General features: G+C 48.4%; 1 protein-coding gene across 3 annotated transcripts in view; it reads left to right on the top strand.

The window, feature by feature from the left end:
* Positions 1 to 2000: 2000 nt before the first annotated feature.
* The window catches only part of LOC119388319 (vasoactive intestinal polypeptide receptor), a 374164-nt gene continuing 358812 nt past the window's right edge, over positions 2001 to 17352 (top strand). For all 3 annotated transcript variants that reach the window (XM_037656025.2, XM_037656026.2, XM_037656023.2), the window contains exon 1: positions 2001 to 2076. The gene's annotated coding sequence lies outside the window, so the exon portion shown is untranslated. The remainder of the gene's footprint in view (positions 2077 to 17352) is intronic.

Genomic DNA, 17352 nt, shown 5'->3' on the forward strand with positions numbered 1-17352 from the left:
TTGATTCCATGCGAGCTGCGGAAAGGTTATATAGGTCAGACTGGACATGTTTCAACTGTAAAGTGCGCGTCAGCACTGCAATTCCGTGAACAAAATGGATATGCAGCCATTTAGCTTTGACCATTGAAAAAGTGCGCATGTGTTCTTATGTTTGGAAAAAACGAAATTTATAGGAAAGAGGAAATTTCGAAGGAAGATAAAATTTTAGAGGGCCTTTGGATCCATAACAAAGGGTGACAATTGTATCAGTTCACCGTCTCTTCTACTCTCGAGAGAGAAATAAACTTGTTAAAAGTAAGATTGTGAATGTTATTAGCGAGTGTTTGTTGTCCGCATGTCCTTCTGAGAATGTAAAAAGGCTGGTTTTTCTTTAAATAAACATTCAGTTGGCAGTCAGCGCTGTCCCGTGATCTTCGTTCCTTTGTCGTCCCTGCTCCACTCGCGCTGTTACTTTCTGTGTTCTAATTATGAACCAACTAGCCCTGATCAAGTTGTTGCCGTTTGCTTTCACGGTGCACTGCCAAGCGCCGTCATATTTATTCTCTTGAGATCGCACGCTCTCCGTTTTTGTTTGCCGTCCAAAGGAGCCGCTACAACGGCATTATGTGGCGTTACGTACATGACGTCACGCCAGAATTTCTGATGGCATGATGACGTCACAAAATTTTACGATCTGTGATGTCTTGATGGCGTCACATAGTGACGTCATCACGTGATGATTTTTTTGCACCACTCGTCCCCGATGCCGCAGGACGCAAGACGCCGCCGATGACGCGGGACGCCGACGGTGAAATTTCGTGTTTAGTGAGGCACATAAACTTTCTCGCTTAAAAAGGAGAGACCATTTGTGGCGAACCATGTGGGTCAAGGGACAGTTTCACGGCTATTTTCACCTGTTGGCGTCTTTGTGGCATCGTAAACATAACATTTTTTTTTGCTCTCCTGTCGTAGATGCAGGCCGCGCCGTCCTTCGTTTTGAAGTTCTTTGCATTTATGTAAAAACTTTTGTGCCTACTGTGAGCTCCAGCTCCAGATAATGCCATATCCTAAACAAGGTCAAGCACCCTGGGAGCCGGCGAACGTTTCCCGGGGAGAGAGAGCGGAGATCCACGGTATTCGATTTCGTGCAATGTGACCGTCCTTTGTATTCTGCCTAGTCTTCTCAAATGGAACATTTTTTCTACCCTTTCCGTCCTGTTTCTCCACTCACACTACATTTACGAAGGTGGAGGGTTGTCTGCCTGTTTTTGGCACGTAAAATGCGTTTTTCTAGTACCTAAAAACCTGGCCTCTAGTTATCACGCACCACTGCAAAGTGCTCAGTCATACTTCGTCATCGCCCACAGCGCGCTAGGGCGCGTCCCGCAGGACCTCATTAGAGTTATTTTAATCAATCGCCACATGCAGCATCAGCAAAGTGGACATAATAACCTTACAGATGTGCAGCGGCTGCATCGCTTATTCGCAGAAAGACGAATAATGGCGTAGTGTGTGCTGTCCTACTTCACAAAGATTATGATTTATGGCGCAGTTGATACCCTGAGGAAATCCAAATCTTCAGGCACAGTTGGCCTTACACCCCCACACAAGCTGCGCTCAAAATTCGCATTAGGCAGTATCGTAATTGTCGGTGCATTTTTGTGGCTCCCATATTCGCGGGGGCCTTGACTCGGCAGCATTTTCTGACCATGTTGCTGGGCCCCTTTGATATGTCGACTGTGTAACGCGAAGCTTTCGATGCGACCACTTGTCTAGCGCTGATACCCCATGCTTGCGTGCAGAACGTGGACTGCAAGGTGTTCACCAGCTTCTGGCATTACGTGCTCATGGCCAACTACTGCTGGATTCTCATGGAGGCCTCTACCTGCACAGCCTTGTGTTTCTCGCCTTCTTCACGGACAGCTCCAGCATACTGCGTTACGTAGCCCTCGGATGGGTGCGTGCTTTTCTTCAAGCTATATTTGCTGCTACCTTATGCAATCACTTTTCTTGTATCATCTACTTTCATACCTCAGTCTTTCCAGTCCTCTTCATTGTTCCTTGGGTTGTTGTTAGAGCGACACTGGACGACACTCTGTAAGTATATTCTCAACTCTTTTGCATGAGGGGTCGGTAACCTTTTGAGGCGGAGGGCCGCATTGCTTGCATGGAGGGATGTGAAAACTCCAAGTCATGTTTACCTTCAACCACGTATGTCACGAGGTTGCAAGTTAAAAACATATGTCACAAGCACGAAACCCATTAGAGCCAAAACTGTCATTCGGCCTTCATATAGGAAGTGACAAGGGGAGATGCTTTTACGTTGTTCCGCGGGCCACATAATACTGTCCAGCGGGCCGCTTGTTGCCCACCCCTGCTTTAGCATCTTCTGAAAATGTTTATGCTCAAAGCACTGCTTTTTGGGCAATTGGGTTTCATTATTACAAGGAAATCTAGCGCAAACAATCAAACATGCGTATTCACGTAGCTCAAGAATTTGACACGGGACATGAGAAGGGATGAATACGAGCGCTAACTCTCGAGTTGTTCTCAGAAGCAAATAAATCCTTTCGTTGTAAGCCCGCAGCAAACTATCAGATACCTCTGTCTAATGGCGTTTGGCAGCTATAGCAATTGCTTGACGTGAATGCACCCACTTGAAGCCTAGTGGCGCATCTCCATCCCGTCGACTAACGTCCCTGATCATGATTTAACTTTGTCGTACCTGATGTCAACATACACTTGGACACAGCTTACGGTGAATGCCGCGCAAAGATGACATGAACGAGCACATAATGAACACCGGTACTCAATACGGGCTGATTCCAAGTGTCGTCATTGACGACCGAAGCGCCTATGTGTGCGCTCCTCCGTAATAGGGTAACTTACTTACGTCTGTGCTCGAGGATATGCCCACCAGCGCTTCAGGAGCGCGAGAGGCAGAGTTCCTAGCTTGAACGCGGGAAAGCGTTTCGCTTCCCACTGGCATGTCTCTGTCTGCACCAAAGCACTCACTGCACGACATTCGCCCGTCGACGTCATTGCCTTTCTGTGCCGCTTGTGACAGCAGTTTTATTAGTCGGTGCTGTCGCACTCGAAGCAGTTAACGCAGAAACATTTAAAGAGGACATTTAACTTGACAAAATTTTTCTTGTGTGTTTTTTGTTGTCATCTGTTCGTGTGAATTTCACCGACGGAACTTCCGTACGGAAATGACGTTAATGAAGTCTTGGCGAGCCCAGGCATTAAACACTTCCGTGTTAGAAGGGACCTGGCTAGTCATGTCATGAGGGCAGAATACAGATGCGCAGTTCAAAGCTTCTATAAAACTATGCCTGTCAATTCCTGCGCCCCACAGTGGGGCCGCCACGGACACATCGGTTGACGTGCCGCTCGTGGCGCAGCGCTTGTAGCTGCCACTACGCCACCATTGAGAAGGCCCAGGCATTAAACTGAGAAGGCTTCTGAAACGCACCCTGTCCGAGGTTCGATTCTCGCACTGATTGTCAAGTGGCATAATGGACCATATTTTATTAGTTCGTTTAGTATGCTACGTGGCACTGCTGAAGTGCTTATATCGCGCATATTCCATGCGATACAAGTGATATGATCCCGGGGCATAGCCGCTGCGAGATTTTTACCCGCATCGGCGCAAGCACGAGGCGAAGCATGTAAGGTGGGCTCTGCCTCTACTCAGTAGGGTCTGTGACGTTTAAGGGTATGTCAATAATGGCGGCCATTGATTCGTCCCATTTAATAGCAGAGCTGTTGTGATCGAGGTTTGCCTTGTGTCGTGGATAGAATTTGATCATCACCATGAAACATCGCAATCACCGCCCAAGGTTAACGAGAAAAGCGACAACGTTCGCCGCCTGTGTGCTCCCTGATTAGTCTTTAGTGGACCAGTGTGGTGAGATTTCTGTGGCGCTATAGGAGTTTTTGCAGCAGAGCTGTGTGGTCGAGGTTCGCCTACAGGCTAGAGAGGAAGGGATGTAAGATGCACACTCAAAAAAGGTAAAAGGAGCAAGCATAGCAATGCGTAGTATAGTATAGCAAGTGGTTGAAAAACGACAGATGAGAGTAAAAGCCTGAGAGAGAAAAGCCAAGACAGGACGACCTAGGCGCTGTAAGGAGTAGGGTTCAGCGGGTCTCGTTACTTAGCTGGCTCCCGCCGTCGTCCACATAGTCCAGTTTTCCCGGTGAGGAGAAAGCTTCTTTCAAAGAAACGTAGGTTTATTTACAGAGTTAAAGAGATAAAGAGAACATTTTGTACAAAAGTATCCGTTAAATAGCCCCGCATCTGCCAACGCTGAGACCTCCGCGAGGCGGTGACAGCAGCTCCAGCCAATCCGGTGTCTTGCCGTCCTCAGCGCTCCGCCCACAGAAAGGAAATGGACCACTCGATATACTCGTGGATGCGGAGCCATGGTCGAGATCTCTCATGGGGTTCACAAGTGCACCACACAACGCAGATGTACCAGTCTCACGCTTTGAAGAGTCGATTCGGTGAACGTCAGGTGAGGAGATTGAGTCCGGAGGGTGGAGGAGTCGTTAATTACTTCGGAGGAGGAGATGGCGGCCGCTGTCTCGAACACCTACAAACGCTAATGGCTGCGTTCAGGTAAAGGCATGCCCTGGCTCGATGCGAACGTCTCCAGCGGTTGCCATCCCACAGTTAACAGCACCCGTTCAATAAAGGCGACATCCCTGTCGGGGTCCTCATAACCAGTCCATGGCCAAATGCTTGGCTCACTCGACCACACCTCCTCCATGAAAATGCGGGGTTCCGTAGCTCCATCCCAAGGCATTCCGGCCCACAGGTGCACGCACCAATGGAGTCTGCCGTGATGAATTCCCAAGGCCAAGCGGCCAGCAGCAGCTCTGCTATGACCCAGCCTCGAACGAATTGCTAATTTTTTGCCGAAGGGACTGGAAGCAGGCCGTCGTGGCAAGCACGTCATCGCTTCGGTTTTTGTACTATTTCAAAGCTCGTTTTCTTTCCCAACTCGACCAAACCTGCACACGCCTATGGTTGCCACGACCAAATTTTGTTACAAGCCAACGGCATTTATATGGTACATTTAGCAATCTAAGTGTCTCCTATCACCTGAGTACTTATCTCAAGATGTCAAGAATTGCAACAGGTGCCTTTGGCAGACTACAACTTTTTGCAGCTTTCGTGACAATGCATGGTGTCTTCCATTACATATGGCAACTGAATTCTTGTGCGTAATATTAAAGCATGGTTATTCACCAGTGGCTTGATGATCTTTGAAAAACGAGACACAAGAGGTGTGCCCTGGCTCTTATTCGTACACATCAAATAGGGACGTCCCCAAGAACACGAACAAAGGTTCCGCAATGGTGATCAAGTGGTTTGGAATTTGACTTTCTGTTGAAAAAACAGCACTATGCCGACAAACCATTTGAGGACCTTTGAGAAAGACACCGGCCGTTTGGCTGGAAACGTCGTTGTTCCGCCACTTCACGGTTCGGTAAGCCCCGACTCAGCTACAGCGCATAGTAACGCCCTGAATCTAGAGCTGCGTTCTACATGTTGGCCTGTTGGCGCGAAAGCTGGTCGAACTCCTCACGTCACGCAAGGGCAGTAGGGGTCTTCTTCGAAGCTGGCAGCAGCTCCTACTTCGCTCTTCAAGCGAAGCTGTATCAAGTGTAGCTGGCGATGTTCGGAAAATCCTCCTCACCCATAGCCGGCGCCGCCACCAAAGAAAATAACAAACAACACTTGGTAACATTTCTTCCGGGGTGGGGTTTGAACCCGAGAACACTCGTTTTGAAAGTAGAGTACCTCGAAACACTAGGCCGCGAACCCACGACTACTCACTGTGAACCTGAACTGCAGCATACGCATGCGTTCTACCGACGATGCAAAAACAATTGGAAAGCAGTACAACTTGATATGGGTGCTTCATTGAAATATTACGTGTTGGCGGACTAAAAGCGATCTGCTGCACAACGCGTCAGGTCGATATCACGAATTGCACAATTCAGGAAAATTTCGACTTAGAGAAAATTGAATTTCTAACCCGCATTTCATGATCGCGTGATGGGGCTTTCGTTGGACTGTTTTACAGGCTGACGAACGCTGAAAAGAGCATAAAAAACGCCATGCCAATTCAGCTCAAAAACAGCGTTCCGAGGACGGCCGCTACCCAAAGAAACAAAGAAGGAAAGAAAGAAAGAAAGAAAGAAAGAAAGAAAGAAGAAGAAAGAAAGAAGAAAAGAAAGAAAGAAAGAAAGAAAGAAAGAGAGAGAAAGAAAGAAAGAAAGAAAGATGGTAATAAGACGGAAGTGAGAAGTGTCCTCGCAGAAGTAGTTGACTGTTCATTATACATTTATATACGAGAGCTTCCACAATGTCTCTTGTTGATTGGCAGCTATAGTACCGCTTGATGTGGACGCACACACGCTGACGCCTGGTGGTACATCTGCATCCTGAGGACTAACGTCCATGAACATCATTAAACCTTTGTGATAGCTGTAGTAGTTAACATACACCTGGACACAGCATATTTATTTATTATTTATTTATTATTTATTCAATACTGTGGGACTTCTCAGGCCTATACAGGAGAGGACATACAAAATAAAGTGGACTTCATATTAGGAAAACAAAAAGGGAAAATCCACAGTACAACGTAACCATAACCGCGACAACAGCAAAGAAAGAAAAAGCAATAGATGAACCATGCATATAAGTATTTCAGGGGTGTAAAAAAAGAAAAAAAAACTAGCATACATGCTCAAGACAAATAATCATGTAGCAACAACAAGGTTATGCCCTAGGAACAAGATGACATGAGGTACACACAGGTGAAAACTGTTGAACACGTGTAATAATGTGCAAGTACATGCGGATACATTGGTTTTCCTTTTATTTGTGCACCGATACCAGTGAACCTATTGCAACGCCTCTAAATGAGATTCCAGCAGCAATGAAACTGAATCAAGTGATTGAGCACTGACGACGTCATTCGGCAGATCATTCCACAAGATCTATAACTGCGCGAAAAAAGAATACTTAACGCCATGTATCCAGATATTTACACTACAAACAGATACAGCTCGTGTAGCGAGGTTGCCACGCTTAGCCACATGTTGTGGGAGTGTCAGGGCTTAATAGACAAATCGAACAGTGCCGATTCATCCGTCTCTTCCACCGCCAGCCTCCGCTCGCGCTGGAAGACCGCACTGCTCAGCTCGAACCTCACAGCACAGCTCTGGGCCGTCCAGCGTGCCGAGGAAGCCGCTTCGAGGACAAGGTCTCGGAACCGCGTCCACGGTGGGTGCCCAGGCCCACTAAAACGACGCCGGACTCAAATCTCATTGATTTGACAATAAAGTTTCCGTTCTTCTTAGACGTGTGACAACGTGACAAGAATGGGCGTATGCATTTCTCATTGTTAGTTCTTCTGGAGCGACGGTTCGGAGCTTTAGATATATGTCCTGATTTATATACTTAGTTGTTCGAAAGAAGGAAAAAATTACACCATCTCCCGCTAAAGGGGACCATGAGGCGATGCGAAGCCGGAGCACTTGCACGATCGCGTTCCGTTGGCGTTCGCTGGGCATGCTACCCACCTCGGGCATGCTACCGACCTCGCGTCGTGGAACGCGAAGAGGAACGCTACGCGCGTCGTGTCTTCCCTCTAGCCTGACCGTTAATTCTCACAGGGCGAGCGGGGAACGCGGTCGACAGGCGCGCGAGAGAGGAGCAAAAGAATAGGAGAGAGAGGGGGAGGGAACGCGCATGCGCTGGCGCTCATCGCGGCGTTGCGCAGGAGAGAATTTCGGCATGTCGAGCCAATGCCACCTGGACAGATAATTCAGGCTTGCTCACTGCTGCCATGACGTCACGCGTCTTGACCGAGTGAGCGAACGCGCGGGCGACTGTGAAGCCATTGCCACTAACGTCTCCCATGAGAAGATAAAGCGTTCGCTGCGCGTTTCACATGCGTACCAGCTTTTATTTTGCCTTTTGCGTCGGGATTGGCGCTTGGTTAAGAAATGTATTCCGCTTTAAAGTCTTTGATGATTGATCTGTAAGCCATTTACTGTTACACTGAAAAGTAAGAAACGATCGGACGCTATCGAACGCGTGCCCGATTTATAAGAACAAAGGTTGATGGTCCCACAAAGTGACGAAATGAATAAGTTAAATTTTATTGATACTTTATTCTTTATTTACACACACACACACACACACACATGCACGTAGCACTCTTTCAAGGCATCGCCATTTGAGGAGAGAAACGGGAAGGTGTGCGCTTGCTATAGACGATTTTCCGCAGCGGCGCACGGGCGCTGCCATGTTTGATCACGTGATCGTAACTGGCCTTCCCCCAGCCATTTGCCCCAGCCAGCGCATTGGGCTAGCGAAGCGGCCGTGGCCGTACTACACAAGCTGGTTGCTGCAGGGTGTAAGCAAGTCGCATGCTTGCGCAGCAAAACATAGTTCTACATGTAATCGCCTCAAATTTGAAAACGTAGAGACATTTGCGTTTGTTTGGTACGTACCACGCCACAACGATAAGCGATATGTTTAATCTACTTCGTATTTATGGTGTATGCCTTTAATTGTTGTATTAGCAACCGCCAGTAGCTGGGGTTACAAGCCAACATGGCAGCACCCATGCAGACGCGACAGCCCGCTTCGATCCGAACTGGCGCTTGCTACTTGCCCGTTGTCCTCCCAGCAATAAATGAATGGCAAAATCGGCCATCGCTTTGAGTCAGCTCACGCTGGAGGAAAAAGCGTCAGGTATGCTTCGTCTTTATTATTGCGATCAGCTGCGTTTATTTAGCCATGCCTGCTAAGCCTTGCCTCCGATAATATGAGAATGAATCTTGGAAACACTGCAAAATACCGACGAGAACATTGCTCTCGAAGCTTCAGGACGCGAATATAAAGCAAATAAATGCGTAGGTTTTGAACTTACGGGCCACACAGCGCAGGACGACGACGTGATAAATTCGAGGCGGAAGGAAACTGCATCCACAGGTGCCGCCATGTTTACTTTTCCGGCGCTGCCGTCTGCTCGCTTTTACTCGCGTGCGCGCAGACGCTATGGGAACGCCGAGCAGACGACGCGACGCGGATGGAGACATATTGAGGAGCGCTGCGAAAGGCCACGGCAGGGGGATCAGAGGGGGATGACCATGAAGACGGCCACGGTAGGGGGACGGCCACAGTGCGGTGGCGCCATCTAGTTTTCATTGAACAAACCAGCTGCGGAAAATCGTCTATAGTAGTCGGTGCCAGTACACTCGAAGCAGTAGGCGGCGGAGAAACAACGTTAGTCCATTTGGAAGTGGCCCTGCGCTGGCGAGGAGGCGTCGCACGCTGACGCTAGAGGCCAGTCGCGTAACTGCGTCGTCACCGAATCGAATCACCGTGGACTCTACATTTTACCGACCATAGAGTTTTCTACAATATTGCAGCGAAAGCTTCTGCTGCGCTGGGACTACCGAAACGCTCGCAGTCGGTGCTCGTTAGTGGTATGATGCATTACTCCTGGCCTCCAAGACTGGCTCCGACAACACGCTGTTGCTAGTGTTGCTCAGGCTGTTCCATTCGCACGAGGAGAGCGTCATCACAGAAAGCGGTGTGACGGCCAGGAGATCGTCGGTTATTGGATGCTGAGCTTCTTTACTGAGCTTGGGCTAATGTAGCCATCCCGCTGAATGTTAACGAGTTAACAGAAAGATCACACCATGACCGGGTTAGAAAGGCGACGCATTACCTCACTCTACCGCACCCAGACGGCGACACGACCCCGCGAACCATAGCACTGTTGGCGCAATGTGAGAGAAAAAAGGGGCGTTCAAGAAGCCTCCGGCATCTTTGACCATGGCACAGTGGTTAGAGTGTCCGTCACCTGTCATCGCGGACCGAGAGGGCGTGGGTTCGACCCGTTTTACGGAAGTTTTTCCTTCTAGTTTTTTTCTTTGCTATCTGCGGTGCGTTCTGCTGGCGTATTTCCGTGACGGAAATACGTCATGACAGTCTTGGTGGACCCCGGCATAAAACACTTTCGTGTTAAAAAAGTAATACGTCAAGCATGCCCATGCGTAGCTTCGATTGCTCCATTTCCCCGATTGAGGAAAAGCCCCTGGTTCTTTAAAGTCCTTCTTCTAGTTGTACTCAAGGTGAATGGCGCACTTTTTCATATGTAAATCACAACTGGCTTTGGTAAGTTTGCGCTTCATATGCGAGCAGTACTCTGGGAACGCGCTCCCTCGTTGTCGAATTTCGGTATTATCTCTCAAGCAAGGAAGTGCTTACTGCAAAGGACGAAGTAATTCGGTGCTATGTTCGGCTCGCATTTCTTTCTCGAGGTGACGACCTTTAGCCATTGTTGGCGGAACTTGGGGAATGGTACTCGAATATCCTTGTTTCTCGCCCTCAATTGCACGCAACAGCGCCTCATGATGAGCACTGTCCTGGCTCAAAACCGGGGGAAATCACACTTAACATCTTCCAGCGCACATCAATACCAGCAAACTAAGATTTCCTCGCTTATTTTGCGCAAATGAGTGCTTGAGCCAGTGCACCACTGTACATGGGACGGGACGTGTCACGCTAGTATCAGCCGGCGCGCCACGAGCGGCAATAACTGGCAAATGGGAAAGAGAGACAGCAAAGGGTGTGATAGAACTTGTGGGGCTTTTTTGGCAGGCATAGTTTTAGAAAGGAAGCGTTGGGCAGTTCAAACATTGAACTTGTTACCAAGAGATGGGAAGCGCGGCCGGTCAGGTGGAGTGATAAACATGTCAGGTGGAGTGAATAAATTAAGAAATTTGCGGGTGTAAAATGGAATCAGCTCGCATAGGACAGGACGGGTTGGGGGTAATTGGGAAAGGCATTCGTTCCGCAATAGGCATAGCGCAAGCTGAGTAGGAAGATGATGACAATCGCTGGTACTCCACCCCTTCCCTCTATTGCCAAGCAAAGCTTTCCACGAATATAGCGGTTGGCGCAGCCGAAAAAACACTGTAGTTCGCATTTCGCGAATCCTACCGAAACGCTTCAAAAGCCGTGCTCAAGTTTTGCGCAACAGAATATCGTAATCGCCTGTGACCTTTTTTTTGTTCTTGTTGTTGTATGCCTGGGTCCACCACGTCTCCACTGAAGTATTTAGGTCACGGATATGACGTTGTAAAATATAAAGACTAACAGATGGCAAAGAAAAAGGTAGAAGAAAAAGTTCCGTCACCTTGAGTCGACCTTACGACCCCTCGCTCCGCAGAGCGCGGCGCGAAACGATTCGGCCACAGACGGTACGTTTTTCGCTATACTAACGGCGAGCTATTTATATACACCATTTGCCGGTGGCGGTAATCAGAGATCGGTGGTACATCAGCGTGTTTTCGTTATCATTAGCGAGATGGCGCTAATGGCTGGAAGGACGCGCTTTAAAGATCGTCGTCCCACGCTTTGCGATGGGCGCGCGCCTCTACGGGGCGTGGTCGCTCGTGCGCACGCGCTTATCTCTGGATGGCGGTGGTTTCTACGTCTTGTGCTCTCACCGCAAGTTTGTGTTGAGAGCAGGAAGGTCAGTTTGCTCATTGCAGCGGCCGCTTTTGCGAAAGGAGCGCGCTGCTCACACAAAAATAAGTTACAACTTTGACAATTAGTTCGCGCTCATCCCGCGTATGCTCGCTCCGTGCGTCCTTTCTGCTTGAGCAGCGCGTTGCAAGTTTCGAGCTGCTTGCCGTTCTTCGCGTGACATTACAATGTGTTGCCATAACAGTCATTCCTTCGCCCTTGGTGCGAAAGAATGCAGAACAAACGCTCAACTACGTCTGTGAAGAAAGTTCCTCTGGTAGAGGAATCAGCCATGTTTTTTTTTCTTCGTACTGCGGAGCTGTTAAGCTTTTCGTTAGTCCATGTTGCGCCATCAGGAAACTCAGCCCGGATTGCTATAACCTAGGGAAGCGAAGCTAAAGCTCCGGCGCTTCTGGTATTGCGGTAGATGAGTTGCTGTTGGCGCCGCTTGATCGTACTGACACTGCGAAAGCGTCTTGTTCAGTTTGGAGACCACCGCGCAAGTCTATTTTCACGTCAGATAACACATGGATGGACAAGGTATTATCCACGAAGTCATTTCAAGATGCGACGCTGTAAGTACCTGAGTTGCACATGCGCGCACAGGAAAGGGACAAATAATCCAGACACAGGTGTACATGACGCAAGCTAAACTATATCAGATGTAAATGTAAAGCATGTTATCATGTGGCAGAAAAAACGTCTGCATCATGGAACGCTGCATAAAGCTCCTTTTAAATTAGCATGCCCCATTTACACGGCTTTCGAAAGAAACTAATATTTTAATAAACGTTCATTTCAGTGTTCTCGATCATGTTATCACCATTCTTCAAAGTTTTCTGCAGCACCGGGGCGCGAATGCGGCCCGACATCACGCGCCTCCATTGATTTCTACGGCGCATCTACGGCGCGCCCGCGGGAGCGCCGGCGAAAAATGGTGCTGTGCGCAGAGCGCGCTGGCGGCGGGCGAGGAGAATCGAGGAGGAAACGCGCGCGTGGAGGAGAGTGTCGTTACTTTCCTAGATCAAGGGGCTTTAGGGCAAACCATCTCCCGCTAAACGCGACAATGAGGCTATGCGAAGCAGCGTTTCGGCATGTCGAGCCCGCGTTTGAGAGGGTGAGTGGAGAGGGGGAGATATAGGAGGACGGGAGAGGGGAAGTGGAAAGCGGGAGTGAAGAGGGGAATAGAGGGGGCGGGAGCGGAGAGGGGGAGTGGGGAGGAGGCATGTGGAGAGGGTCTGCGCATGCGCAGTAAGGGTGGTCACGCCGCACACCACCACCACCGCCGCCTTGAGCTCCGCTATTCGCCGCGAGATCGGGTTATAGGTGCACATGCAGCACCGTCGCTGCGTTTGTGTGGGGGCAGTGTCTCCTTCCACCGGGTGGCAGGAGACGTTAGGTGGGCAAAGCGTTCGGTTCACCCATATAGCCGCTTAAAACCGGCTTGACTTGGCTTGAAGTGTATAAGTAGGTGGCGGCAGAGTAGCGTTCAGGCCCGTTTGTGTGGCTTGCGTGGTGAGTGTTGGCAGAGGAGGCACACTACTGTACTGATGTTGATATTGAGCGTGAACTGTGTGCATTAACGAGAACTGTGTGTGTTGTAGAAGTCGTACAGAATCGTTGCCGCTTTTGTTGCGATATCGTCCGGTTCAGTGGACCACTGCCAAATCTATAAGCAATGATAACGAGCTGTACGAGCATGAGATAAAGGCCGTGTGTTACGTGATTTGTGAAATGTGTCTGTTTGACGCACAGCTTGTACTGTGGCGTACGTGTATGTGTGGTAAGTGCGTGCTCTGCGTGACCCGTTTGTGTGGCTTGCGTGGTGGGTGCTGGCAGGGGAGGCACGGCACTACGCACTACTGTACTGGTGTTGATATTGAGCGTGAACTGTGCGCATTAACGAGAACCGCCTCTGACCGTAGGGACGTGATCGCGTTGTGTATGTTGTAGAAGTCGTAGCAAGTCGTTGCCGCTTTCGTTCCTGCGATGTCCCCTTGTTCAGTGGACCATTGCCAAATCTATAAGATATGATAACGAGCTGTACGAGCATGAGATAAAGGCCATGAATTACGTGATTTGTGAATGTCTGTCTGACGCACAGCTTGTACTGTGGCGGACGTGTATGTGTGGTAAGTGCGTGCTTTGCGTGGATCGATCGCTTACAGTTGAAAAGTCATTTGGGCGAAGTGTACTTGAACCATCACTTTTATTTAACGGTGCGGCTAGGGTTACGTCCAGGCGTAACTGTAGCCGTCGCTATCGTTACGCCCAGACGTAACTGGGCGTAACTGGGTTACGCGTCCTATGCGCAGACTAAAACAACTCCTTGCTGTTTGCAATCTACTGTCCCTGAGAATATTTGACGTAAGTTAGGGGTGGTCACCTTGTGGTCGGTGTGAAAGGTTAGACGTTTACACCTATCCACTGTAACTGTAACGTTCAGCACGGCCGCTCGCTGAATTAAGCGGCCATACATTCAGTATCACTGTCGTATCACCGATTTACCAGCATCACTTATGTATTGAGACGTGCGTGGTTTGTTTTGCCGGACTGTTTCGCGCGCGTATCAGCAGCTCTGTTGTCGAGACAGACCAGCTGACGCACTTTAGGAAGACGTTAATTTCGGCCTCCGCCGGAGCCACGCTGCCTTCAGCCATCGTCTCGGGTGCTGCCTTTTCCTTAGCTTCGTTGAAGCGGTCAACCTCACTTTGGGGCAATCACGGTTAGTGAAGTAACTGCAGGTCTCCATCTAACTCGATGTAAGTACGGTTTGCGTGCCCGTGTTGATGTATCACACGTCCACTAGGCTTACGTCCATACAATAACAATCGGTACAGCTGCCCCGCGTGTGTACACATAAATGTCGTCTTTAGAAAGCCTCCTTCCGTCCAGTTATGTTGGTGCAGCCTACTTGGCCTACTCGCAACACATTGTTGCGAGATTGGGCTCACCGTCGCGGCGTTAGCAGTGTAGTATGGATGGGCGGTCGGCGGCACATATCCAATTAAGTGTTGCACATATCCAAGAAAGCGCGTTGACTACAGCCCAATGGTGGTATATACGCCCTCCATTGCCACATTAGTGCACGAAGCCGTCCTAACGTTCCTATTACGTGTGTGAGAAGTGCAATCCGCCAATCAATGGGGTACTGGCCTTCGGCGACAGTCGTGTTTTCGACTGTGCTCGATGTTTTTTTTTTTCTTGCTTTATTTGTACGTGCTTAGGTTATGTTCTGCCCATACTACAATATAAATGGTGTTGTGCGACTGAACCAATGTACTTCTTGCTGTAGCGGCTACAAAAAAAAGCCTGTATTTCTGTGTAATTATAGTTGAAGTGGAACTCCGTGCACTCTGCTTTTCTGTTTGCATGAATCCGTGTACCTCTCTAGAAGTGCGTGACTTGAGGTCTTTTTTACTGCTAACTGGCCTTTGCAGACTATAGTTCATGCTTGGTATCACAAGGATTTCTAAATCGCCAACACTTCACGAGATTGCGAACAGTCATTTACGAAAAGTCCTTAAAACACAGTTCTCTCCCGACTGATTGGAAAATGGCATCGGTTGCTTTCCTCTGTCTCTTCCCTCCTCCCGAAAGAGCAGGCAGGCGTTGTGCCCCTTCTGGTGGCAGTTGCCAGCTTGCTCTCTCCCTCTTTTCTCTGTGTCCTGGTGCTTGTATGTATACAAATCAAATAAATAAATAAATTGCTCAATCTGGCCCGCGCAACGTTATCAATAACTACCGCCCCATTTCACTCACTTCTGTGTGCTGCAAAATTCTTGAACACGTTTTATATACCGCCATTGTTAAGCATATAGATAGTAATTCTTTATTGAACTCAAACCAGCACGGATTTAGACATGAACTATCGCGCGTCACACAACTAGTAGAGTTCACACATGTTTTAGCAGCAGCACTGGACGATAACTCTTCGGTTGATTGTATTTTCCTCGACTTTCAGAAAGCGTTCGACACTGTTTCGCACTACTTATTACTGCAAAAACTGTCCAGCTTTGACATTAATCCCCATGTTATTGCATGGGTTGCTGAATATTTACGTGAGAGGCGACAATGCGTATTTGTAAACGGCGAACAGTCTGCAATAACTGATGTTACGTCAGGGGTGCCTCAGGGATCAGTACTGGGACCCCTTGTTTTCTTACTTTATATCAATGAGATTAATGAAAACGTACAATATCATATTAGGCTATTTGCAGATGACTGCATATTATACCGCAAAATTACCTCTGAAACTGACTGATCTGTGATCCAAAACGACTTATGTGCGATACACGCATGGTGTGAGCGATGGGAAATGAAACTGAAGCTTAAGAAAACGGTGTGCATGAGGTTCACCAGAAAAAAAAATCCAGGTGAATTCGAATACACAATAAACTACTCACCGGTAAAAATGGTGTGCGAATACAAATACCTAGGCGTTTACTTTTGCCCCTCTTTATCATGGAGTCGGCATGTGGATGATACCGTAGGTAAAGCTTGTCGGAGTTTCGGATTTTGGCGACGAAATACACGTGCATTTCCACAGCAAACCCGGGAGTTATTATATAATACGCGTGCTGCGTGTGGGACCCTTCAACAGCATCAAACAAAGAAAGGTTAGAAAAAGTTCAGTCCATGGCGGCAAGATATGTGCTTAGTTTAGTGCAACGGAATCTAAGGCGATATTAAAATGGAAGTCTCTGCAGCATGCGAAGAGCGTCATTTCGACTGAAGCTATTACACAGCATATATTATTTTCGTACTCGAATTCCCCGTGACGTATACATTAACCGGCCTCACTACACATCAGCACGCAAAGATCACGAACACAGTTAAGATAAGAGAATATAAATGCAATACATCGTCCTTCAGCAACTCTTTTTTTCCCAGAACTATCAGTCAGTGGAATCGACTTCCTTCCACAATTGTAGGAATTTCGTCTAATGACGCATTCTTTTCTGCAATAAAAATGATTGAATCTTTTGACCACTGAGCCTTAAAAGAAATCATGCGTACGCCTGGTAATCACCATAATCTATACTGTATCCCATTTGTAAACTGTATTGTTTTCTTTTAGTGCTTCCTTTGCATCTTGTGCTGTACTATATATTTGCCTTCAAAATTGGCTAGCGCGAAAATGGACAAGGACTGAGAAGGAACACTGATGTACAGGACAGGCGCTACTCGCAACTAAAGTTTATTCAGAAACGTCTTCGAGCTATTGCCTCACAATGCCTTGAATCGGTGCTGGCAAAGTCCTGCGTTCACTTGGCTCAGGATAGTTTTAATAGCCAGATTGAGCGCCTACAGGCGGCTGGGTTCCCCTGCTCGAACTTGACTGCTGTGTCCGAAACCCTCCTTCAGAAACTGAAGGGGAAGAAGAGGCCTGGCTCTGCTCATGCAGAAAAAAGGCCGGAAGTGGTGCCGTATGTGCACAAAGTGGCACACAATTTAAAAAATGTGGCAAATAGGTACAATGTACCCATAGTTTTTTCAGCGCCGCATAAACTGGCTGGGCTATGCCCTCGCATTTCGGGACCACTTAAAAAACCGACGTGCGGAAAAAAGCACGTCCGGCCCTACGTCACATGCGCCGTAGGCGTCGTGTACGAAATCCCACTCACTTGTGGCAAGGTTTATATCGGACAAACTGGTCGTTGCGTCAACGATCGAGCACGGGAACACGAGCGCTCTGTTAAGAATAATTTGACTTTTCATCTGCCTACGCATTGTAGGACCTGTGCCTGTGAGCCAGTGCTGTCTAGCATTCGAATAGACCGATCTCACCGCGAGTTGCACTA

Source organism: Rhipicephalus sanguineus, chromosome 3, assembly GCF_013339695.2.
Source record: "Rhipicephalus sanguineus isolate Rsan-2018 chromosome 3, BIME_Rsan_1.4, whole genome shotgun sequence".
Lineage (NCBI taxonomy): Eukaryota > Metazoa > Arthropoda > Arachnida > Ixodida > Ixodidae > Rhipicephalus > Rhipicephalus sanguineus.